Here is a 24,154-nt window from a genome sequence, read left to right as displayed (position 1 = left end):
ATTGACCGCCCTGGGTCACGGACCGGGTCACCGCCACTGTGACATTCCCCCAGCATCTACTGGCCCAACACCGGGTACCCCACGGCCCAGCGGGCGCGTCATATTCTTCACAAGCTAGCACATATTCCCTACAGTCCCTAACTATGGTTGGCCACCAAAAATTTCTGGCTACCAGTCTGATGGTATTGTTAATACTATGGTGATCTGCAAGCACAGAATCAGGAGACTCCTGAAGAATACGTAGGCGAAACTTGGGAGGAACAAATAGTTTCTGGGTAGGAGTAGTGTCTGGGGCTAACTCCTGAGATCTATGGATCCCCTTTACAAGATCAAGAGATACCAAAGACACAACTATACCTTCAGGGAGAATAGGAATTGGTTCAGAGTCCTCAGACTGAGAAGGACAGAAGCTTCGGGTGAGTGCATCAGCTTTTACGTTTTTAGTACCAGGTCTGAACATCACCACAAAATCAAATCTAGAAAAGATCAAAGCCATTCTAGCTTGTCTGGGGTGGCGTCTTTTAGTCGATTCCAAATTAGTCCGATTTTCGTGTTCCCTGATAACAGTGATATGATCGTTCATGGCCTGACATTCTGGAAGAGAAAGGTAATATAGATTATTCTTGGGGAGATGGTAGTTTGGTACCAAATCAATGGGACAATTATAATCTCTGTATTTGGGTAATTGTCCAGATTACAAAAAATACATCAGCAAATTTTTGGAATATATCAGGTAAACCACTGGGTATGGCTTTATCACAGATAAAGACATACATCTGTCCTGACACTCAGGGCTCCAGCACACAATATCTCCCCTTGCTTGTGACCAAATGCTGGCAGAAAGCTGAGAGTGACATTCGGCGACTATGGCGGATGCACTGCATACAATAATGCTGTGCATCTTCCGTTTACTTCTTGGATAGAAAATAGAAGCAGGGGGCCCCTTTGTGAATGGGGGCCCTGGGCAAGTGCCCACTTCTCCCCACCCACCCCCAAGTTAGATTTAATTAAATCTCCTCTGGATGAATGAACTGATCTTGGTAAAGGACTATTGTTATACACACGCCGCTAGGTTCAGATAGGTCGAGACGGGTTTCATGAATTCTTTGGAATCCTGGGGCAACCGTTACTCAAGACGACCATAAGCTGCAGCTTCTCTCAGGCACACAATATTTTCAATTGCTGATCAAACACATCTGACAGGAGTCTTTTTCAACAGTTTAACAGTGAAATTTAATCTGAAGCACGGCCAGTGCAATTCAGGGATATTACAGCAACAATCTTCATTACAGTACAGTCTGAGTTTCTTGAGCAACCGGCTCCAGTAACAATACAGTAGTTTCTTCACAAGGCACAGTATTACAGTCTCTTCAGTAGCATAATTCAGCATAGATTAGATCTCTTAGCAGCATACTTCTATGCATACACAACCACAGGCTTTTCCTTCACAAGGACACAGTAGTACACAGCATTCTTTATCCTGCATGGAGATGGAGGGGGGGAGGGTTTGATGAGGGAGATGGAGAGGGGGAGGGTTTGATGAGGGAGATGGAGGGGGGGAGGGTTTGATGAGGGAGATGATCCCTGTGACACAATTCCTTCCAGTCCTTATCTTCCTGCCCGATAATACTCTGCACTGTTAGTTCAGGGAGTTTATCTGACATGTGTTTAGTTTCTCTCCTGATCTGAATCCTGTTCAGTTGCCTTCTGTCAGTCAGATCCAGATAACATACTACCTTTCTCTTCGGCTTCAGCCAGACTACAATAACAAGTTCCCCACAATCCCCCTGGGGCTCTGCTAAAACACTCCCTGTCTCCTGTGACTGTGTTAACCCCTCTAGTTGCTGGATGCTTCTGGAGCTCAACACTTCCTGTCTCCTGTGCTTGTGTTATTTGTAACAGTTGCTGGATGCTTTTGAAGTAACAGCACTACTTCCGCATGTCACACTATTGCTGATTAAAACATTGAGCATTTTTCACTGCTCAAGTTAAATTTGGTGAAATAAAGTCACTTTGAAGTATTTTTCTTATTGCAGAGAAATCCTTTCAGGATTTGGGGCTAGTGAGCCTTCCACGTAGCCCCTACTATTCGCACAGTTGTGCCGTCTATACTTACTACATTTATGCCTGCAGTAGTCACATTTTTCACTTTACAAGGTCTCCACTTGGGTGTCAGACATATTAGCTTCTCCGCAGGCTACCTGCTACATGCAGCTTCTGATCTTCCAGAGTGCGGAGCTACTTTTTATCCTCGTGGATTTGTGTAAATGCAAATAACCCTATAGCCCTGCAATCAACTCACCTGCAGGAGCCTGTACGTAAATGCTCCATCATAACATGGAATAATAAAAGCCACATCCACGCCAGATAATTACTGAAGAAGCTGCAATTACGTAATTTGCAAAAGCTGTTGATGGGACACGGCTGGTCTAATCTACTGACATCTCCGACATTTTTTTTCTCTTTTTTTTTGATAAACAAATCACTATGTATTCTGAGTATTAAATATAATATTATTAATATTTACTCTAAATTATTTATTGTTATTGTATTAATGATGATTACTTTTAAAATTATTATTAGAATTATTATTAAAGGAAACCTGCCAAAATAGTTTTACTGCTGAAACTGGTAGTGCGGCTGTATAGGTCCCAGTAATATGATAAAAATTATACTTATCTTGTAATAATCTGATGTGTCAGTGCTGAGAAATCAGGCTCTTAAGCCACATGCAAATTAGCTTGAAAGTGTGTTGGGGGCGTGTCAAGACACTGGGAGTGCATTGCACATTGCTAATCCATATGTGGCTTCAAAGCTTGATTTCCCAGCACTGGCAGATCGGATTACCATACAACAGGTATCAATTTTATTGTAGTACAAGGACCTATACAGTCATACCAATCTGTAGTAGAAAGGGAATCCGTCAGCAGGTTTTTGCTACCTCATCTGAGAGCAGTCTGATGTAGGCAAAGAAAAGCTGAATCCAACGATGTATTAGTTTCTGAGTGCAGACGTTCTGACACAGAGCTTTTAGATTTAGCAATGAAGCAGAGCTGAGAAAGCTAACCCCGCCTCCACCAGGCTCTATATATAATATTATGTCCATAGACAGTGAGCTGCCTATCACAGGAGCTATGTAATGATAAAACAAGGATTGTCATAATAATCAATAAAATAAAATGATGCATCATCAAAAGTACGCAGACACCTGGCCGTCATGCCTATAGGAGCTTTTTACATTCCCTTTCCAAAACAATTTGTGTTAATATGGAGATGAGTAATAAAACATGGATCTGTAGACTGAAGATGGGGTCATGATTAGCCGAGATTCATCCTATGGTCCTATACATCATGTAGGCTAATATACTAAACACCCACACCTCTCAAACCTAAAGGATAGACGGTCAGATCACTAATCTTATTATTGTGTATATACAAGCAGGGCTAATGTAATTACAAATTGTAATGCAATACAGATCCCATATGGCATCTCCCGAATTGCACAGTAGCAACCACAAAATACAAACAAACTATCAATCCCCGGCCACCAATGTCTTATTTAGTCTTCAGCAGCCGAGCGGATATGACTATTTGCACATTGCAGCCAGTATAGCCACTGTGATCTTCTCTTATTGAAGCCCCTTCCTTCAGCATTCTTTAAATGGTTCTCCACAATTCTGCATGTATTTGCTGCATGTCTATCAATCTCAGTAGTCTTTACAGGCTTCCTTCAGCATTCTTTAAATGGTTCTCCACAATTCCACATGTATTTGCTGCATGTCTGTCAATCTCAGTAGTCTTTACAGGCTACGCTCGTTAATCAGAGTTTCTACAACCTAAGCAATCTGCTTTTGTTTTTTTTACTTACATCACTCAAGGAGAGCTTTACACATAAGGGTTTTGCAGGTCTGTTTATTTGTGAGGGTGCTATATACATCCCCAACATCCTGTACTTCTGTGCCAGAGCAGCGTCTAACTTTTTCCAGTTCTGGTCTGTTACTCTTCATTGTCTTCAATATATTGCTCTCTAATGGGTTGATTCTTATGTCATGAATATTGGCCATTTAAACCCTGCAGGTCTCTCACTCATTGCCTGAGTATCAGTGACTGTTCAGTCATTGCCTCTAGGCCAGAACTGCAAATTTCAGCTCACATCCGACTGACTATTGGACAATGACATCCAAAGAGGCAAAAACTGAATGTAATAAGCAACTGTGCTTTTATTAACAGGTACACGGATGCAACAGAGCAGACAATGAGGAGACAGTGGTACTTAAACCAACACTATTCATTCGACTAACAATTAAAGGGAGGCCTTCGGCACCATTTCAGGGAATAACACAAATGGTGAAAAATGAAACAAGTTATGTTACAAGCACCATACAGTAATTCAGATGAACCAGGTATTGACACAATGCTATTGACACATTACCATTCTACTATTACCATTAGATAACTGTTATCGTTGTTGAGCTCTTAGCCTTAATACCCCAAACAAAAGGGCATCACTATCACTACTGGGCTCGTCACTGCCATCACTCTCTAGACAACACAGAACATCACATAGCCCCTAATGGGGGTCGACAATACTACACTCTAGGCCGCAAGTGCCAGATTGATGGGCACTCTGCACTCTCGGTATTCTGGGTGCTATTATTCCCTGAAGCGCGGCCCCAGTCCCTAGTTTGTACCTTATGTCTACACTGGAAGTGACGGCTCACATAAGCGTCCATCCGCTGCGGCCTAGTTGTCTGTCTCTTGGCTCTGACTCTGTTCACTCGGTGCAACTCTCCAATCTCTGGTCTCTCTCAGATCTAGGGTTTTCACTTGGGTCTGGTCTCTCAGGTCTTCACTTGCGACTTGTCTCTCTCTGGTCTTCACTCGGGTCTGATCTCTCGATTCCTTTACTTGGGTCTGGTCTCTTGTAATGGCGACTATAAGCCAACTTTGCTGCTCACATGACCATCCTGCTACAGGTCCAGATACCAACTCTTCTCTTTCTTGGCCATCTTCGCCTTTTTTAATTATTAACTGCGTCACAGCTGTCACCTGAGCTGGCATCTCCTCCAATCTCTTCACCGAGGAAACATGCACTTCACTTTTGAGTTCCTTCCAATGTAATTCTTTCTACTTTTCCTTTCTCTATTATCTTTGACCAGCAGATGGCGGTATTCACTTGCACACTCTGTTAGGCATGAACTGTGTGCGTCTTCTCACTTGTCTATCTCTTTACACTTTAGCGGTTTGAGTGTTCATTGTGCACCCGACCTGCATAGACGCATAGAGATACAGATCAGGAACACTTTCTGCATTGCACACTGTCTCTGCTGTCTTGAAGTGGAAACCTGTCTGCTGGATATAGATGTTTGATACCTTGTGTCCGCCATTCTTCCTTCCCATAATCTGCACATTCAATGGTCTTGCTACGAAGCCACTGAATGCTTTTGAAATAAATGTTTTCTATACTCCTTCATACACAGGAGCCCTTGCTCTGCCGATCTTTCCCGCGTTCTCTATGAAAAAGCAGCTACCAGACATTTCTGACGGCGGCTTCTCTCTTAGTCAACAAAAGGATTGGCAGTCCAATATCAGACATGTTTAATCTCCCCATGCATTATCAATAGGGAGAGAGTTGGGGGTCCCATACCCATTAGACTGCCAGCCGAACCTGTCGATATTGGAAAGGTTGGCCAACGTTAGTCCAATGTGTATGGAGCCCTTACACCTGATATTTCATCCCCGATGCAATTCCCTCCCATAAATAAATGAATAGGTTATAGGGATGAGGTCTCATGCTTGCGCACTCTAAGACTCTTGCAGAAAAGCATTATTTGTCTATGGACTGTCTCATTAACTTGTTCTATTACTGTGAACCACATGAGGACCCGGGAGGATCTGCTTGGAATGACATCATCATATTAACCACAATGATCCCCGCTATAAATTAATCTTCCATCATACAATGCACATCTCCCCAAGCTCTGCATCTGCACAAACATCCGGAAAGAAAGGAACATGCAAAATAAACCGGTCATTAGGACATTGTAAGGCTGGAGTCACACGATCGTATAAAAAAATCGCTCCGATGTTGATCCAGAAAAGTAGGACGCGTGTCATGCTAGTACAATGTGATTTTTCTTACCTAGCATCCGTATGACATCCGTATGCAATGCGTTTTTAACATCATCTTTTACATAATGTGATTCTCTATGTAATTTAAAGCTAGTTTACGAAACTAATAAAGCAATCTTATATACAGATAGAAATAGATAGAATATATAGATGTCCTGTGGATAAATAATGTCACAAGCCCCCTACGTATTATAAACAAACTTGCACCCTTTAGTGGCTTTTATGTTGCACTAAAGGGTGTTTTTTACCTTATTTAACCTATTAAATAAGTATATGACTAAAAATAAAACAACATGGAGTCCCCCCTATTTTCGATTGCCAGCCAAGGAAAAGCAGACAGCTGCGGGCTTATACTATCAGGCTGGGAAGGTCCCTGGTTATTGGGCCCTTCCCAGCCTAAAAAGACCGGCCCTCAGCCACCCCAGAAGTGAAGCATCACATGAGATGTGCCAATTCTGGCGTTTTGCCCGGCTCTTCCCGATTGCCCCCATAATTACCCAGTAATCAAAAATAAAAACACAGACAAAAATACTTGATTTGAATAAACACACTATCCCCGGTCAACTATTGTTTTTTTTATTTACCATGTTCACTATATGGTAAAACTGACCAGACAATATGATTCTCCAGGTCAGTACGAGTACGCAGACACCAAAAGTAACGTTTTTTTTTTTATTTAAGTGGTGAAAAAAAAATGGGAAATTTGTAAGAATTTTTTTTTTTTTTTTTACATTTGCTCTCCATTTTCCTAGACCTGTAATGCTTTCATTTTTCGGGATCTGGGGCTGGGTGACGGGTTATTTTTACTGCCCTGCGCTGACGTTTTTACTGATGCCATTTTGAGTAGATACAATGTTTTGATCGCCTCTTGTTGCATTTTATTGCAATGTTGCAGCGGCAAAAAAAACTCTGGCGTTTTGAATTTTTTATTCATTACACCATTTACCAATTGGATTAATTTATTTTATATTTTGATAGATTGGACATTTATGAACACAGCAATACCAAGTGTGTGTATTTTTTATTTTTTTAAATTATTTTATTTTCAATGGGGCAAAAGAGGGACGATTTGAAATTGTGTTTTTTTTTTTTTTTTCATATTTTTAAAAACCTTTTTTTCCTTTTCTCTGTATTTAATAGTCCCCTAAGGAGACTTGAAGCTGCAATTGTCTGATCGCCTGTGCTACACATAGCAATGCTTCTGGCCTGCCATGTATAGCGGAAATGACAAACTCCTATGAATGCAGGAGGACTGTAATGACCGGCTGTCATTGACAACCATCGGCGCCCCGCGATCACATCACGGGCGCGACGATGGCAGCTAGGAACGACGGGCTCACTGCCGACACATGTTAAATGCCACTGTCAGAGATTGATTGTGGGATTTAACAGATGAATATCCGCCCGCTACTCTTAAAAGCACATGACGGCTGATTTAAATCAGCTGTCATGTTCCGGGAAAGATGCGGGCTCTGCGTGCGAGCCTGCATCAAAGGCAGGGACACAACATATGACATAAATGTATGTTATATGTCATGAGGGGTTAAATAGATCTCAAAGACCTGATGAGACTGGTGTATTTATTTTGAAATTTAAGCCCTTCCTGACCTTGGACGTACTGAGTACGTCCAGGCGAATTTCCGCGCACAGAGGCTGTGAATGCGCGATTGCTGCCGAATGACAGCTGATTCTGACAGCTGTCACCCGTCACTCCGTGCTGTAACGGGTCCGGGAGGCGGAACCTCTGAGCTACTATACAAGGGGGCGGCCCTTGTAAGGGAGCGGGTGGCAGTCTCTGGGTGAACGGACAGGGAGTTACGGCAAGTGATCAGGGCAGTCTCTGGGTAAGGGGTAGGTACGACCTGTGATGGCAGAACCTCCGGGTAGGCTAGCAGGCAGATGGTAGACGTGTGCTCCCAGGTGAGCAAGCGAGAGTCTCTGGAATAGCAGATGGTCACGGCACGTGACGGCGGAACCTCCGGGCTGGCAGGCAGGTAGGTAACGGAGAAGCGCTCCCAGGTGAGCGGGCAAGAGTCTCTGAGATAGCTGGTGGTCACAGCACGTGACAACGGAGCCTCCAGGCTGGCAAGCAGGCAGGTAGCGGAGAAGCGCTCCCAGGTGAGCGGGCAAGCTGGTCCATAGACAGACTGACCGGAGTTGTAAGGCAGACCGTCGGACCTCAGGCAGGCAGGCAGGTAACAAGTATTCAGGCAGGAATCAGGCAGGTAACTAGCAGGAAACTGGCAGGAAACTGGCAGATAACTGGCAGGTAACTGGCAACGGGACCTGAGGGCTGAAGCACAGGTGAGACACAGGTGCAAACAACATTGCTCGGGCACCTCCATTTTGGAGGAGGTGCCTTATATATGATGAAGTCCTCCGGCCATTGGCCGGGGACTCCTTAGGACGGCGCGCGCGGCCCCTTTAAGAGGAGGGGAGCGCGCGCCCTAAGCACAGGGGCCGGGAAGGAGCGCGCGCTGAGAGCAGAGCGGGAGGAGGACGCCGGGAAGGAGCGCGCGCTGACAGCAGAGCGGGGAGAGGACGCCGGGCACGGAACAGAGCGGTGAGGGGAGCAGCGTCCCTGCCTAGCAGAGGGCAGGGACGCCAGCGCTACAGTACCCCCCCCTTTAGGCCCCCCCTTTTTTAGGCCAGACAGAAATTTAGCTAGGATGAGAGGGGCATGGATGTTCTCCCGGGGCTCCCACGTTCTCTCCTCAGGACCAAACCCCTTCCAATCTACTAGAAAAAAGGTCTTTCCTCTTACCCTTTTGGTGGCAAGAATGTTCTCTACCTCAAACTCGTCCTCAGCAGAAACCGGAGCAGGAGGCGTACCTGTAGACTTGGAAAAAGAGTTAAGCACCACAGGTTTGAGGAGAGACACATGGAAGGAGTTAGGGATCCGTAAGTTGGCCGGGAGTTTCAATTTATAGGCCACCGGGTTGATCTGACTGATGACCTCCAGTGGGCCGATGAACCGAGGCCCTAACTTATAGGAAGGGATCTTGAGCCGGACATATTTGGACGAGAGCCAGACTTTATCCCCAGGGCGGAATTGAGGAGGGTCCAGACGTTTTTTGTCAGCGTGTCTTTTCATACGCTCGGAAGACAGAAGGAGTGCGGACCGGGTACTCTCCCATATGGAGGAAAATTTGTTAACAAGAGATTCCGCAGCCGGATTGTCCGCCGAGGTGGAGACGGGAAACGGGATCCGAGGATGCTGACCGTAGACTACAAAAAACGGGGATTTGGAGGAAGACTCGCTCTCGTGATTGTTGTACGAGAATTCGGCCCATGGCAGGAGATCCACCCAGTCAGAATGGTGGGCATTAACGAAGTGCCGAAGGTAACTGGTCAGGTTCTGATTGATCCGCTCCACTTGACCATTAGACTGTGGGTGGTAAGCGGAGGAGAAGTCCAGGGTGACGTCCAGCAATTTACAAGTGGCTCTCCAGAAACGGGAAGTGAACTGTACCCCACGATCCGACACGATGTGACGGGGCAGGCCATGAAGACGGAAGATGTGGCGGATAAAGTCTTTAGCCAGCTCGGGTGCAGACGGAAGACCTGGCAGTGGAATGAAGTGAGCCATCTTGGAGAAGCGGTCAGCGACCACCCAAATGACCGTACAACCGGCAGAGACGGGTAGATCAGTAATGAAGTCCATCGCTATATGCTGCCAGGGGGCAGCAGGTACTGGCAGAGGTAGGAGGCGGCCGGCCGGCAGGTGTCTCGGAACTTTGTTGCGGGCGCAGGACACACAGGCAGAAACAAAGTCTATTACATCCTTGTGCAGGTTAGGCCACCAGTAGTGCCGGGTAATAAGCTGGAGGGTCTTTTTCTGACCGGCGTGGCCAGCTAGTTTAGACGAATGACCCCAGTGTAGGATCTTCTCCCGATCAGGTACAGGTACGAACGTCTTACCAGGAGGAAGACGATTTAGACTCACGGGAGCCACCTGCATTACTCTGGCGGGATCGATGATATGTTTCGGATCCTCCTCGAGATCAGACACCAGAAAGGACCGAGACAAGGCGTCCGCCTTGACGTTTTTGTCAGCCGGGCGAAAATGAAGGACAAAATCAAAACGAGCAAAAAACAAGGACCACCGGGCTTGGCGCGGGTTAAGTCTCTGGGCATGCTGGAGGTAAGCCAAGTTCTTGTGGTCAGTGTAAATTATTACCGGGTGAAGAGCCCCCTCGAGCAGGTAACGCCACTCCTCCAATGCCAGTTTGATGGCCAATAACTCTCGGTCTCCTATGGAATAGTTGCGCTCAGAGGAGGAGAAGAGTTTAGAGAAGAAGCCACAAGTTACCATCCTCCCGGAAGATGATTTTTGAGTAAGTACCGCTCCGGCTCCAGAGGAGGAGGCGTCAACCTCCAGGAAGAACTGTTTGTTGCCATCTGGGCGATGCAGCACCGAGGCGGAAGAGAAGGCCTGTTTAAGGGAAAGAAAGGCCTCCTCTGCTTCGGGTGGCCACTCTTTGGGATTAGTACCTTTACGGGTGAGCGCAGAAATTGGAGCCGTCCGGGAAGAGAAGTGTGGTATGAAGAGGCGGTAGTAGTTGGCGAAGCCCAGGAATCGCTGAATGGCCTTCAACCCCTCCGGTCGGGGCCATTTCTCGATGGCAGACAGTTTCTCAGGATCCATTTGTAGGCCGGTCTGAGAGATAATGTAGCCCAGAAACGGAAGCGAGGTCTGCTCAAAGAGGCACTTCTCAAATTTAGCGTAGAGATGGTTCTGCCTTAGCCTGAGCAGGACCTGACGAACGTCCCTCCGGTGAGTCTGGAGATCCGGAGAGAAGACCAAGATGTCGTCCAGGTATACTACTACGCAGGAGTAGAGAAGGTCCCGGAAGATGTCATTGACCAAATCTTGAAAGACGGCAGGAGCGTTACAGAGACCAAAGGGCATTACCAGGTATTCATAGTGGCCGTCCCGGGTGTTGAATGCCGTCTTCCATTCATCCCCCTGACGAATACGAACCAGGTTGTACGCCCCACGAAGGTCCAGTTTGGTGAAGATCCTAGCCCCCCTCAGGCGATCAAATAATTCTGGAATGAGCGGAAGGGGGTACTTATTCTTCACCGTGATCAGGTTTAGGCCTCTATAGTCTATACAGGGACGGAGAGAGCCGTCCTTCTTTTTGACGAAAAAGAAGCCTGCTCCCGCCGGGGAGGTAGATTTCCGGATGAATCCTCTGGCCAGATTCTCCTCAATATATTCGGACATTGACCGGGTCTCAGCAGCGGATAAAGGATAGATACGCCCACGGGGAGGAGTAGTACCGGGTAGCAGATCGATGGGACAGTCGTATGGTCTATGTGGTGGTAATGTCTCTGCCTCCTTTTTATTAAAGACATCTGCATAAGACCAATAAGGAATCGGAAGTCCAGGTAGATTAGCTGGGGTAGGAGAGGGACGGACGGGATGGACGGGAACCAGGCAGGTTTTATGACAGTCTTGTCCCCAGCGAAGGACCTCTCCGGTTTGCCAGTCTAGCACGGGTGCATGTCTCTGGAGCCAGGGCAGACCTAGCAAGAGGGCGTGAGAGAGTCCAGGCAGAACATGAAAGGAGATACTTTCAGAATGCAGCATTCCCACCTGCAGGGTAATGGATTCGGTGATGAGTTGAATGGGGCGAGGTAAGAGGCCCCCACCCACGGCAGCGACAGACAAGGGTACAGCCAGAGGTTTGGTGGGGATGCGGTATTTCTCAACCAGGGACTGTGAAATAAGGTTCCCGGCTGCTCCAGAGTCAAGTTGGGCTAGTTCGAAATAACGGTTCTCCCCGTAGATGATCGAAACCGACAACAGCAGGGATGGAGAGGATTTATTCTTGTCTAGGTGGACCTCTCTGAGCGAACCTAGACACAGGCGTTTCCCGACCTCTCCGGGCAGGCACGGATCCGGTGCTCCTTACTGCCACAGTAGAAGCAGCTCCCCTCGGCACGGCGTGAGTCCTGACGGGTTTTGACCATCTTGGTCTGGTCGACCTGCATAGGCTCAGGAGAGTGTACCTGGGGAGAGATGGAGGGAATGACGGGTTTCTGGAGAGTAGGAGCTAAACGTGGAATCCCTCTCTCACGGGTGACCTCTTTGGCACGCTCCTGGAACCGTAGGTCAATCCGGGTGGCAAGGGTTATTAGATCATCGAGAGAGGTAGGAATGTCCCGACCAGCAAGTTCATCTTTAATACGACCGGACAGACCCTCCCAGAAGACGGATACCAGAGCGTCGTTATCCCAGGCCAGCTCCGAGGCAAGGGTGCGGAACCGTATGGCATATTGGCCCACGGTGAGACCCTCCTGACGGAGGCGTAGCAGAGAGGATGCGGATGAGGTCTTCCGTCCGGGTTCGTCGAAGACTTTCCGGAAAGCCGAGAGAAAAGCAGGCAAGTTGGACACCAGGGGGTCTCCTCTCTCCCATAGAGGATTTAGCCAGGCCAGGGCCTCCCCGGTGAGATGGGACATGATAAAGGCAATTTTGGCCCGGTCGGAATTAAACTGATGGGACAAAAGTTCAAAGTGCAGGGTGCACTGATTTATGAAGCCCCGAGCCTGGACGGGGTCGCCTCCGAAGCGAGGAGGTGCAGAGAGCCGGGGTCCGGGGTAGGATACCATAGTATTAGTGGGCAGCGGAGCTGCCGGTTTGCAAGATATGGCACTGGCGGAGGTTGTTGGTGGATCAGACAGAGTGTTCAGGCGAGTATTAACATTCCGCAGGTGACCCAGGATGGCCTCCTGTTGGGACCTCTGACGGGACAGTTCAAGACAGAGGTCCGAGAGCGAGGGAGCTTGGGTGCCACCGGGTTCCATGGCCCGAGCAAACTGTAACGGGTCCGGGAGGCGGAACCTCTGAGCTACTATACAAGGGGGCGGCCCTTGTAAGGGAGCGGGTGGCAGTCTCTGGGTGAACGGACAGGGAGTTACGGCAAGTGATCAGGGCAGTCTCTGGGTAAGGGGTAGGTACGACCTGTGATGGCAGAACCTCCGGGTAGGCTAGCAGGCAGATGGTAGACGTGTGCTCCCAGGTGAGCAAGCGAGAGTCTCTGGAATAGCAGGTGGTCACGGCACGTGACGGCGGAACCTCCGGGCTGGCAGGCAGGTAGGTAACGGAGAAGCGCTCCCAGGTGAGCGGGCAAGAGTCTCTGAGATAGCTGGTGGTCACAGCACGTGACAACGGAGCCTCCAGGCTGGCAAGCAGGCAGGTAGCGGAGAAGCGCTCCCAGGTGAGCGGGCAAGCTGGTCCATAGACAGACTGACCGGAGTTGTAAGGCAGACCGTCGGACCTCAGGCAGGCAGGCAGGTAACAAGTATTCAGGCAGGAATCAGGCAGGTAACTAGCAGGAAACTGGCAGGAAACTGGCAGATAACTGGCAGGTAACTGGCAACGGGACCTGAGGGCTGAAGCACAGGTGAGACACAGGTGCAAACAACATTGCTCGGGCACCTCCATTTTGGAGGAGGTGCCTTATATATGATGAAGTCCTCCGGCCATTGGCCGGGGACTCCTTAGGACGGCGCGCGCGGCCCCTTTAAGAGGAGAGGAGCGCGCGCGCGCCCTAAGCACAGGGGCCGGGAAGGAGCGCGCGCTGAGAGCAGAGCGGGAGGAGGACGCCGGGAAGGAGCGCGCGCTGACAGCAGAGCGGGGAGAGGACGCCGGGCACGGAACAGAGCGGTGAGGGGAGCAGCGTCCCTGCCTAGCAGAGGGCAGGGACGCCAGCGCTACACGTGCCAGGAAAGATGCCCGCACCGCTCCTGGCACTTTAATCCTCTAAATGCTGCAATCTCTAACGATCGCAGCATTTAGCAGGCATGCAGAGGGAGGAAGCCCCCTCTGACCTCTGATCGGCGCCCCCACAATCCCGATCGTTGCCATGGTGACCCAATGTCGTCATAACAACATCCGGTTCATCAGGTTCTAGTAAGTTAGTTAGATCATGCGCAGTGCATGATCTAACTAACTTGTGTCAGTGCAGAGCTGACAGTTACTAAGCATAGCAATGATCCTGCACTGCTATGCTTTATAACTACAATCAGACTGCTAAATGTCAAAGTCTTATAGTGGGACTAAGTAAAAAAGTAAAGAAAAGTAAAAAAAAATTGTAAAAATATTTAAAAAAAAAATCAGAAAATCATAATAAAATATATATATACAGTTGAAACCAGAAGATTACATACACTATAAAAAGACACATCTGCATGTTTTTCTCAATATCTGACATGAAATCAGAATAAATCTTTCCCATTTTAGGTCAATTAGGATTTCCATCATTTTTAATATTTGCCAAATGCCAGAATAATGAGAGAGAGAATGTTTTAAGGCATTTTTATTACTTACTGCAAAGTCAAAAGTTTCCATACATTTCATTAGTATTTGGTACCATTGCCCTTAAACTGAAAGACTTTGGTGAAACATTTGGGATATCCTTCCACAAGCTTCTCACAAAAGTTGGTCGGCAATTGGGCCCATTCCTCCTGACAAAGCTGGTGTAACTAACGCGCCCAGGGGATGGGGAGGACTCGGCGCCCAGGCCTCGTTGTTAGCTTTGGGGGGGATATGTCGCGGTAGTCGGCTCCCGGGCCCGTACCCTGGGCCTCTCTTTTAAAAGGGGTGGATAATGATATGGAAGTTCGTGACGCCACCTGTGGTGCCTTGTGAGGAACACCAGCGCTGCAGCAGCCCACTGAGGCCGGTGTTAAGGCAGCTTGAGTGGTATAGCTCCCCACAGGTGGAGCTAGGCCTCAGGGCAGCGTAAGAGAAGGGATGCAGGACAGAGGAGACTCAGCCGGGTCTGCAGAAGGATAGGCAAACACAGTTCACTTCAGTACCTTTTACTGATGGAAGTTCAGGCACATTCCGGAGCACTGTAGGGTGAAGGGTGCATATCAGGATTCTCCCCAGTGAGCGGGTATAGGGCCTCCTGTTTCTTGCTTTCATGTAGTAAGTTTCTGACCTGCCTGGAGCTAGGCCTAACTTGGTCTCTGTCCTGCACCGGCTGACTTTGTGGTAGGGCCTTCTCTTGGAGTACACGCTCCCAGCTGGCAGGGCCTCTGTGACTCCTGGCTCTGGTACGTATCAGCTCTTGGGTGATCCTGGGTCCTGAAGTCTTCCAGGGGTCTCTACGGTTGTCTCTACAGGGGGGTATACGGCCCTGTAGACGTGGACCCAGTGTCCGGTATATGCTTTCTGGGGTGAGCTTGTACAGCTCCTCTGCCCCCAATGCTACTCACTCATCTAGCCTTCGGCCTCGCTCGAGGCCCTCACTAGGCTATCCACACTAGCGGCAGCTTGCCGCTCTTCACCGCTCTTATGGCGTCAGCACGCCTTGGGCTCTAACTGAGCTCCCTTAGTCTAGCTTGCAGGAGCCTCGTGCTCCACTGCGGAACTCTTAGCTGTATTCTCTAGACTAGACTGAGCTCAACTCTGTATTCAGACCTGTACTTGCTGAACTCTCCAGAGGAACTAACTGCCTAGCTCCACCTTCCCTTTTTATATCCCTATCCGGGCTCCCTCTGGTGCTCTGAGGTGGAAGGTGAAGGTGTGTGTATGCTGTGAAGGCCTCTTGTGGAGGAATCCATCCATGCACCCCTCTAGGATCTGTGGCACTAATGCACAGCAGGGGTGCCACATAACTGATCCAGGTTTGTAGGTCGCCTTGCTCGCACTTGCCTTTCCAGCTTTGCCCATAAATTTTCAATAGGATTGAGATCAGGGCTTTGTGATGGCCACTCCAAAACATTGACTTTGTTATCCTTAAGCCACTTTGTTACCATTTTGGCAGTATGCTTTGGGTCATTGTCGATTTGGAAGACCCATTTCCGCTCAAGCTTTAACTTCCTGGCTGATGTCTTGAGATGTTGCTTCAGTATTGCCACATAATCTTCTTTTCTCATGATGCCATGTATTTTGTGAAGTGCACCAGTCCCTCCAACAGCAAAACAACCCTACAACATGATGCTGCCACCCCCGTGTTTCACAGTTGGGATGGTGTTCTTAGGCTTCCAAGCTTCTTCCTTTTTCCTCCAAAGTAACGATGGTCATTATGCCCAAAAAGTTAAATTTTAGTTTCATCAGACCACACGACTAGAGATGAGCGTTGTTCGACTCGAACTGTTCGCCAATCTCAAATTCGAGCTGTTTTGGGCGGTGTTCGAGCCGTTTGGCGAACCCGAACGATTTGAAAAAAATTCGGCTGTTCGAGGTTATGTTCGATAACTGTTCATGCACCAAAATCATAACTGGATTTTTTCTCAGTAATGATGAAAATTAATGTTAATACGCAGTTTGAGTGTACAGCGGGGCGGGGGGAGGGGCAGGGGATGGATCTCTGCAGAAATAATGAAGATCTCCATTTTTTTTTCTCTTTCCTGCATTTACAGTGGGGAGGTGCAATCTGTCAGCCTATCAGCAACGCACACACGGAGTGAACTGCTTTTTTTCACACAAGCAAGGGCATGTGTCATTGGCTGTGTATGTCACATGTCCTTGCCCTATAAGACCCAGCCATTTTCCCCATCACCACCATTTTCTCACTGCTGCAGCTGCGTGTTAGACGGCACCGCTGTTGCTGTGTGCGCTATACTTTGTTAATTTCAAGCCAATTTTCGCACAAATCTACAGATAGCTTGGGAGTAGGGAATAGTTGTGATTGCAGTCCTTTTAAGGACTAGGTTACATAATTTCCTACGACTTTTATCAGGCAGGTCAGTGCTCTTAAATAGATAGGTTGGGAGCAAAGACTAATTGTAATTGCAGTCCTTTTCAGGGCTAGGTTACATCAGTTCCTATCACTTTTTGCCAGGCAGGTCTGTGCCAGTGCTGTGCAAGTTTTTTTCACAGCATTTGGCTAAATCTAGCAAAGAAAATCTTTTTTGTCCTCTTGCAGTGTGTGTTAGTCAGTGGAGAAGCCTATCTGTGTTGCAAGCTACACCACCTGTGTATAGAATACAAATTTTTTTACTGCACCTAGTGAAGTAAAACCTTTTGGGCATAGCATCATTCTATTAGTCCATCTATACTAATCTCCACAAGGTTGCAAATTCAAAATAATTTTTATCTGCATATAGCTCTGAAAAAATATTTGGGCTTCGGCTTGTAGCAGTGTGTGGGACTTGTTCTATTAGTCCATCTATACTAACCTCCATCAGGTTGCAAATTCAAAATAGTTTTTATCTGTATCTAGCTCTGAAAAAATATTTGGGCTTCGGCTTGTAGCAGTGTGTGGGACTTGTTCTATTAGTCCATCTATACTAACCTCCAGCAGGTTGCAAATTCAATCTAATTTTTTTCTGCATCTAGCTCTGAAAAAATATTTCGGCTTGTAGCAGTGTGTGGGACTTGTTCTATTAGTCCATCTATACTAACCTCCAGCAGGTTGCAAATTCAATATAATTTTTTTCTGCATCTAGCTCTGAAAAAATATTTCGGCTTGTAGCAGTGTGTGGGACTTGTTCTATTAGTCCATCTATACTAACCTCCATCAGGTTGCAAATTCAAAATAATTTTTATCTGCATCTAACTCTGAAACAATATTTCGGCTTGTAGCAGTGTGTGGGACTTGTTCTATTAGTCCATCTATACTAACCTCCACCACGTTGCAAATTCAAAATAATTTTTATCTGCATATAGCTCTGAAAAAATATTTGGGCTTCAGCTTGTAGCAGTGTGTGGGACTTGTTCTATTAGTACATCTATACTAACCTCCATCAGGTTGCAAATTCAATATAATTTTTTTCTGCATCTAGCTCTGAAAAAATATTTCGGCTTGTAGCAGTGTGTGGGACTTGTTCTATTAGTCCATCTATATTAACCGCCACCAGGTTGCAAATTCAATCTAATTTTTTTCTGCATCTAGCTCTGAAAAAATATTTTGGCTTGTAGCAGTGTGTGGGTTTTGTTCTATTAGTCCATCTATACTAACCTCCAGCAGGTTGCAAATTCTATATATTTTTTTTCTGCATCTAGCTCTGAAAAAATATTTCGGCTTGTAGCAGTGTGTGGGACTTGTTCTATTAGTCCATCTATACTAACCTCCAGCAGGTTGCAAATTCAAAATAATTTTTATCTGCATATAGCTCTGAAAAAATATTTTGGCTTGTAGCAGTGTGTGGGACTTGTTCTATTAATCCATCTATACTAACCTCCATCAGGTTGCAAATTCAATCTATTTTTTTTCTGCATCTAGCTCTGAAAAAATATTTCGGCTTGTAGCAGTGTGTGGGACTTGTTCTATTAGTCCATCTATACTAACCTCCATCAGGTTGCAAATTCAAAATAATTTTTAACTGCATCTATCTCTGAAAAAATATTTCGGCTTGTAGCAGTGTGTGGGACTTATTCTATTAGTCCATCTATACTAACCTCCAGCAGGTTGAAAATCAAAATAATTTTTATCTGCATCTAGCTCTGAAAAAATGTTTCGGCTTGTAGCAGTGTGTGGGACTTGTTCTATTAGTCCATCTATACTAACTCCAGCAGGTTACAAATTCAAAATAATTTTTATCTGCATCTAACTCTGAAAAAATATTTCGGCTTGTAGCAGTGTGTGGGACTTGTTCTATTAGTCCATTTATACTAACCTCCAGCAGGTTGCAAATTCAATATAATTTTTTTCTGCATCTAGCTCTGAAAAAATATTTTGGCTTGTAGCAGTGTGTGGGACTTGTTCTATTAGTCCATCTATACTAACCTCCATCAGGTTGCAAATTCAAAATAATTTTTATCTGCATCTATCTCTGAAAAAATATTTCGGCTTGCAGCAGTGTGTGGGACTTGTTCTATTAGTCCATCTATACTAACCTCCATCAGGTTGCAAATTCAATATAATTTTTTTCTGCATCTAGCTCTGAAAAAATATTTCGGCTTGTAGCAGTGTGTGGGACTTGTTCTATTAGTCCATCTATACTAACCTCCAGCAGGTTGCAAATTCTATCTAATTTTTTTTCTGCATCTAGCTCTGAAAAAATATTTCGGCTTGTAGCAGTGTGTGGGACTTGTTCTACTAGTCCATCTATACTGACCTCCAGCAGGTTACAAATTCAAAATAATATTTATCTGCATCTAGCTCTGAAAAAATATTTCGGCTTGTAGCAGTATGTGGGACTTTTTCTATTAGTCCATCTATACTAACCTCCAGCAGGTTGCAAATTCAATCTAATTTTTTTCTGCATCTAGCTCTGAAAAAATATTTTGACTTGTAGCAGTGTGTGGGACTTGTTCTATTAGTCCATCTATACTAACCTCCAGCAGGTTGCAAATTCAATATCATTTTTATCTGCATCTAGCTCTGAAAAAATATTTCAGCTTGTAGCAGTGTGTGGGACTTGTTCTATTAGTCCATCTATACTAACCTCCAACAGGTTGCAAATTCAAAATAATTTTTATCTGCATCTAGCTCTGAAAAAATATTTTGGCTTGTAGCAGTGTGTGGGACTTGTTCTATTAGTCCATCTATACTAACCTCCAGCAGGTTGCAAATTCAAAATAATTTTTATCTGCATCTAGCTCTGAAAAAATATTTCGGCTTGTAGCAGTGTGTGGGACTTGTTCTATTAATCCATCTATATTAACCTCCAGCAGGTTGCAAATTCAATCTAATTTTTTTCTACATCTAGCTCTGAAAAAATATTTCGGCTTGTAGCAGTGTGTGGGACTTGTTCTATTAGTCCATCTATACTAACCTCCATCAGGTTGCAAATTCAAAATAATTTTTATCTGCATCTAACCCAGCCAATACTTTTGGGCTAATACCACAGTTTGGCCTCTCAGCTCTGCTCGGTTCCCATACATTGTTTTTTGTGCAAACAACTCCAGATTTGTGAATTAGTTAACCACCAAAATGAGTGGAAAAAGGCCTGCTGTTGGTGGATAGGGTAATAGGAGTGTTGGGAAGGGAAAAAAAGGTTGTGTCTGTGGGGTAGGTGTTAAAGCAACAGTAACATCTGCAGAAGAAAGACCATCTTCCAGCCTGTAGCATCGGCGTCTCTGCCTCCTGCTAGGCAGAGACGCCGTCCCTCTCACCTTTCTGTTCAGCGCGCCGCGTCCTCCAGCGCTCCTTCCCTCGCTGCTGCTGCTGTGCTTAGGGTGCGTGCGCTCCCCCTCTCTTAAAGGGGCCGCACGCGTCGCCCTAAGGAGTCCCCGGCCAATTACCGGAGGACTTCCCATATATAAGGCACCTCCTCCAAAATGGAGGTGCCCAAGCAAAGTTGTTTGCACTGTGTCTGATCTGTGCTTCAGCCCTCAGGTTCCGCTGCTAGCCTGACTTTTCGTCCTGCCTGCCAGCCTGTTATCTGCCTGTTACCTGCCAGCCTGCTCACCTGGAGCGCTCACCTGTTACCTGCCTGTTACCTGCTTTGTCCGTCAGCCCACTCAACTGGGAGCGCCCACCAGTTACCTGTCAGTTACCCGCCTCGTCTGTCTGCCCACTCACCTGGGAGCACCTGCCTGTTTCCTGCCAGCCTGCCTGGAGATCCTGCCGTCACTTGCTGTGACCACCTTCCTGGTATACCTAAAGACTGCTACTTGCCCTGCTTTCTCGAACTGTGACCACCTGTCAGCTACCAGAGACTTCCGCCTGCTTGCCGTGTCCATCCGCCATACCGGTCAGTCCCAGCCGTGGGAGTCACCTGCTCTTTTACAAGGTCGTCCCCAGAGTAGCACCTGGTCCCTCAGCCCGGATCCTCCCTGGTCACGATGTCGTTAGCTGCCGTACGACCAGGGTCGGTTCGGGTGGATACTTAGTCACGCCCCTCTGGGTCCCTCCTTGCACCTCGGCACAGAGGTTCCACCACCCGGACCCATAACACAGCCAAACTAAGATGTCTACTTCTTTTTGCGGATAATGTGATAAGATCCCTTTCTTACGGCCACGCCAATCGCTACAAATTCCAGATGAGGCACAAAAACAGCAGGTGCTTCCACGGATATCAAGTGCTCCTTTAAGTGGGCTCTCCTCCACCTCAACTTCAACATCACAAATACTCCAGTCCTCAGAGGTGTCACCCCAATCGCACTTGCTTCCTCACAGCTCCCAAGTCTCCAGCTACCCGTCTGAGTATGGGGTAGAACAGATGGTTGAGTCTGCAGAGCTGTTTACTCATACTATAGCCTGGGCATCAGAGGTCGGCTCCAGAGCTTCTGTGAATCCAGACGAGGAAATTATCTGCATTGATGCCCAGAATCTTTATGAGTCGGATCCAGGACCAGATGCAGAAGGTTCGGACCATAATGTAGACCCTCGTTCCCAAACTGTAACTCCTGTTGGTGGAGACAATGATGAAGATGATGATGAGACTCAAATACCTGATTGGAGCGACAACTTTAGTTTTTTGTCAGGGCAGGAAGAGGTTGGCTCTGAGGACGACGGATGTGATAACACACAGGGTGATGATGACGAGGTTGGAGATCCCACTTACTGTCAACCCACAGTCAGCCAAGAGATGAGGTCAGCAGAGGAGGTGGAGGAGGATGCTAGTGACGATGAGGTCAGGTTGCGCCTTCCTGGACAAAGACGTAGTACTGGAAGCACGTCAACAACTGCATCCTCAAACACAACTCTGCCTCTGACCACAAGTCGTGGTGGCTCTTCAGGTCGCATGGGTGCTAAGCCTTGCATAGCCTGGGCATTTTTTCAGATCGATAAAGATGACCCAACTCGTGTTATCTGTAACATTTGTCAGCAAAAGCTAAGTAGAGGCCAAAAAATACATAGTTTGAGTACTTCATGCATGAACCGGCACATGGATATGAAGCATAAGTTGCAGTGGGAAGCTCACTGTACTACAATGCGGCCTAGCCGGCCGGGCCAACCACCGTCTGCCACATCTTGTGCATCTGCAGCCTCTTCATCCTCTGTGACTGGGGGGACAGCAGTCACACCTGTTTTAGGCCGCAGACCTGCCACCTCTTTACCCACAACAGCCAGCGTGATTGGCAGGTCATCATTTTCTTTGGAGAAAGCTAAGAGGTTGAATTTCACCATCTGCAAGCTCTTGGCTACAGAAATGCTTCCTTTCCGCCTGGTGGACACAGAGGATTTTCGAGACCTTATGTCCGTCGCAGTGCCCCAGTACCAGATGCCCAGTCGGCACTACTTCTCAAAGAAAGGTGTGCCTGTGCTCCACCAGCATGTCGCACACAACATCACCGCTTCTTTGAGAAACTCTGTGTGTGACAGGGTGCATTTCACCACAGACACTTGGACGAGTAGGTATGGACAGGGGCGTTACATGTCGCTGACTGGGCACTGGGTAACTATGGTGACAGCAGGACAAGGGGCTGCTGTCCAAGTCTTGCCGTCCCCACGAGTTGTGCGTCAATCCTCTTTATGTCAAAGTTCCTCCACTGCTTCTGCCTCCTCAACCTCCTCTCGGTCCTCCACCTGCACCCAAAGCCTGTCTGGTCATGCCACAAGCTTTCTAACTGCGAAGAAGGGATCCTGCACATCTCCTTACTATGCTGGCAGCAGGGCTCAACGTCATCAGGCAGTTTTTATTTTGAAATGTCTGGGAAATGTAAGTCACACAGCTGAGGAGTTGTGGTCAGCTCTGGAGAACCAGTTTCATGAATGGTTGTCTCCACTGGACCTGAAACCAGGGAAGGCCGTGTGCGACAATGCTGCAAACCTCGGTGCGGCCCTTCGCCGGGGCAATGTCACACATGTGCCTTGTATGGTTCACGTGTTGAACCTGGTTGTCCAGCAATTTTTAGCCCACTATCCCGGACTAGATGGCTTTCTGCAGAGGGCACGGTCGCTGTGTGCTCACTTCCGCCGTTCGCATCCCGCAGCTCAGCGACTTACATCTCTACAGAAGTCGTTGGGCCTGCCACTTCACCGGCTAAAATGCGATGTGCCTACCCGGTGGAATTCAACTCTGCACATGTTGCAGCGACTGTGGCAGCACCGACAAGCCCTGGTGCAATACGTTCTGACGTATAGCCTGGGCCAACGAGATCCAGAGGTGGGGCAAATCACGCTGGAGGAGTGGTCTCAGATCAGGGACCTATGCACCCTTCTGCACAGTTTGAAATGGCGACGAAGATATTTAGTGCTGACGATGCCATTATCAGCATGACTATTCCGGTAATTTACATGCTGGAGCACATGTTAAACAGAATTCGGAGTCAGGTGGTGGCACAAGAGGAGATGGAGGAAGTAGAGGAGGAGGAGTTGTATGCGGAAGGGCTAACATCTGCAAGGTCCAGACGGTCGACAGCACCAAGGCGGCAGGCATGTGAGTGTGGGGGAGATGGTTTTACCAGGGCGCATGGTAGCAGCCAAACTAGTGAGGAAGGTGCAGGAGCCCAGGAAGAAGTGGAGGACGAACTGATGGAAGACTCATCAGATGAGGGAAACCTTGATCACATTTCTGTTGTGCGAGGTTGGGGGGAGAGGGCAGAGGAAGGAAGCATGATTGTTACCTCGCCACCAACACAACAGGGACTTGGTGCTCCTGGATGCGCAAGACACATGAGTGCCTTCCTTCTGCACTACCTGCAAAATGACCCTCGAATTGTGAGAATTAGAAATAATCCTGACTACTGGGTTGCCACACTGTTAGATCCCCGGTACAAAAGTAAATTTGCAGAAATTATTCCTGCCATAGAAAGAGATGCACGCATGCAGGAGTATCAGCAGAGACTGTTGCAGAATCTTACATGTGCTTTTCTCCAAAACACTAGTGGTGCACGTAGTGAATCTCACAGTTCCAACTTGCCAACCGTGGGACCGTCGAGTGTTCAGCTCTCAAAACGTAACAGAAACACAGTATCTGTTGGTAACATCAATTTTGCAGAATCATTTCACCACTTTTTTAGCCCATCCTTTGCAAGGCCACAGGAGACAAGAAGTCTGACACATAGTCAACGCCTAGAGACGATGGTACAGGAGTATCTCCAAGTAAACATTGAAGCCATGACTGTGTCACTGGACCCTTGCTCTTTTTGGGCTTCCAATCTGGATAAATGTCCGGAGCTCGCCACTTACGCCTTGGAGATCTTGTCATGCCCCGCAGCCAGCGT

Source organism: Phyllobates terribilis, unplaced genomic scaffold (genome assembly GCF_046119375.1).
Source record: "Phyllobates terribilis strain yellow unplaced genomic scaffold, ASM4611937v1 Scaffold_7__3_contigs__length_470593459, whole genome shotgun sequence".
Lineage (NCBI taxonomy): Eukaryota > Metazoa > Chordata > Amphibia > Anura > Dendrobatidae > Phyllobates > Phyllobates terribilis.
The sequence above is the reverse complement of the archived record's forward strand: the minus strand, read 5'-3'. Positions refer to the sequence as shown.